Genomic DNA, 2999 nt, shown 5'->3' with positions numbered 1-2999 from the left:
CTGGTCTTCCTACAGTTGATGGCCACCTCACACCAGGGAGGGGAAAGGAGTTAGGGAAGAAAAGATCACTTTTTTTTTTATCTTTTAAAGACTTAATTTATATTTTAACCTCAAACTTATTATCGGTGTGTCAGATATACTTCAATCTTAAGTCTTTAAAAGCCCCCTGAAATAAAAGTATACTTTTTTTTAAACCTCCTTCACTTTTTAGTAGTTTCCCCAGTCTCCAGTTTTACCTTGACTTCGAGTCCACAGACTTCACTAGACCATCCTTGCTCATGGACTTGGGCCTCTCTAGAGGGAAGCGTAAGGCTTGGCTCCAGATGAGCTGTGCCGGTACAACTCACGCTCATGACACCCAAACAGGACTGTGTAGTCACTCGTCTCCGCCATGCCGTAGTGCTGGGGCAGCACACCCCTGTGCACATCTACACTGGGCCAAGGATTCTGGCCCTGCCCTGCTCTAAGAGGACACTGGGCAAAATCTTGTACGGCTGAGCAACCAGCATAAAATAGGGTCATGATGCAGGTGTTTCAGAGCAAACTCTCACTGGCCGGTATATTGTGGGTCAGTCTTCCTTAGCACTGCATGGCCATAGCCTGGAACAACCCATCCTGTGTTGAGTGTGTTCCAGATGCAGTCTCATAGCTTCTTATCTGACACATCTTTCCAACTTCCTTCTGTAGTTGTGTCAGCCAAACAAGTACTTCCTGATTTGCTGGTCCATGTAGGGGTCCTGCCAGCCCATTCATGGCTGCTGCAAAAGACAGGTACGGGGCTGAAAGGGCACTGCCCACCAAGTGGCTGGCATGGGCACTTACACTGCCTCCTTCCTGGTCACTGTGAATGGTGAGGTACCAGTGCATGAGCTCAGTAAATGGAGCATCGGTATAGCCTAACATGTTAGTGAAATTGTGGGACTAGTCCAGCTTAGAATCAATGGCCTCGATACTGCTGCCCTCCCAGTAGAGATTCCAGTTGATCTTTGCCACAAGGCAAGGTAGCTTTGCAATCAGATCCATACAGTCTTCATAAGTCAACTCCCAGTACTTGGTTCAGTTGATACCCTCTGCATATGCTGAGGCAAATTTATTTTCACTGTTGAGGGCTGTAATGGCTGCATTGAGCTGAGACATTGGGTGTAGATTGGTGGGAAAGATGTCCAGCACGGTGACCACACGGGAAGGCAGAGCTGCCCTCTTTGCCCACTCTTTTGAGAGCCAAGATACCTGTTTCTCTATTGGGACTTCTCCAGTTACCAGCAGCCAAAAGAAGCCCCCCGGCAGGGGTTCTTCCCCACCATTAGCCTTGGACAGCAGTTTCCGGCGTTCAGGGATACTATAACCCTGGAAATGGATGCCCTCCTCAGGATCCAGAACTGAGGTTTTGTATACCAATCCCTTCATGCCTCTCATGCCACCATAGATCACGTCCACAGTGATCTGGCCCACCACCATCTTGCCATGTTGCTGCCTGAAGGTCTTAACTCTGGCTGGCTCCTTAGCTATCAGGTCAGCCAATACATCTTTCAAATTCGTGGATGTAAGCCCTGGCATACCAGGCAGCAAGAACAAGACAGAATGCATTTTTGGCTCTGAAAAGCCAGGCAGCCACAGTGAGTAAAGCCATGGCAGGCAAACTCTGGGACCTGGTGGTGAGGGGAGGAAGGGAGAGAGCTGTGGCAGGAAGCAGAGGTGGAGCCTACGGGTAGACAAGATTGAAAGTAGATGAGAACTTGAACAGTACCTGAATCTCAGCTCTGGGCCAGACGCTGCATGTAGTAGAAGAAACACTTCATGAGCAGCCACAGCATTGAGTTATAACACAACCAAAAAGACAAGATTCCTAGGTGCATTAAAATTATCGAATGAAATAAGGGCATAAAATTATAGAACATAATTAAATGCACAGTGAGTAATATATAAGTATTATATTTTTGTTCATGTAACTTTTTTCTCCAAATTTCTCAAAAGAATTCAAAGAGTGAACAATAAGAGCTAACACTCATTAACACTTGCCGTGTGCTGTACAAAGAGCTCTGGGTGCATTTATTTAATCCCCCACAACAATCTTTCTAGGAAAGTATTATTATCAGTTCTGTCTTAAAGGGGAGAACACTAAAGCCTGTGGAGGCTGAATCACTTGTCCAACATCATATGGCTCTTAATATGATATAGCCCACATAATATTATTTTATGAAACTTCTGTGTATGTTTGTTTGTTAAGTGGACTGGGTCGTGAGGTGAAACATAATGCTTACTATGTGTTAGAGGCAAAAAAGTTTGAAAAGTACTGCCTTACTGTGCTGCTTCTCATAGAATTCTTAATCAGGCCTATGGAGACGATAGAAATAGAGACTGATTTTTTTAAATTGATGGATGAGGAGGTTGAGGACCACAAGTAAGTCAGGACTACTTAAAATGAGAAATATTTGGAACTGGGAATTCAGTTTGGCTTCAATGAGTGACAGCAATGCAACATATCATACTAGATACTGTGGTGAACATAAAGATATTAACGATGTGCTCCCTCTCCCACCCAAGCTTCCAGTTGAGAGAATAGGTAATATGAGCAGGGAGAGAGATGCTGGATAAGAGAAGAATCCTTAAGTATTACGGAGAGGCCGGGTAGGCGGCACTTGAGTGACTTACATTTTTATGATTTTTAGAGAGATTTAGAGAATGCTTTTATTTCAGATTACCTTCCTGCCTGCTTTCTGTGGTGCCTGAACTACTGGCAAGACTTAATTCCTGTGGGGAAGATGGTTTCCTTTTGGGGGGAGGTGTTCTTTTAAAATACAAATGATTTTTGGAAGAGAAATATACATCAGTTTTGTAGATTAGTTTTTCATATGCAAGAATTATCCCAGATTAGCAGGTTTTATTTGACAGTTAGGGGGTGAGATCCCAAATGCCTAGGATTTTATTGGGTGTAGGAGTAAGAATGATTTTTGAATGAAGTGTTGCAGGGTACCAGTTATCCAGGGAAAATAAGAGGA

General features: G+C 44.1%; 1 pseudogene; it reads right to left on the bottom strand.

Annotated features, from left to right (window-relative positions):
- Positions 1 to 232: 232 nt before the first annotated feature.
- LOC117022090 (citrate synthase, mitochondrial-like) lies at positions 233 to 1630 on the bottom strand (annotated as a pseudogene).
- Between the last annotated feature and the right edge of the window lie 1369 nt (positions 1631 to 2999).

Source organism: Rhinolophus ferrumequinum, chromosome 5 (genome assembly GCF_004115265.2).
Source record: "Rhinolophus ferrumequinum isolate MPI-CBG mRhiFer1 chromosome 5, mRhiFer1_v1.p, whole genome shotgun sequence".
Lineage (NCBI taxonomy): Eukaryota > Metazoa > Chordata > Mammalia > Chiroptera > Rhinolophidae > Rhinolophus > Rhinolophus ferrumequinum.
Note: the sequence above shows the minus strand (reverse complement) of the source record. Positions and strands in the feature narration are given on the sequence as shown.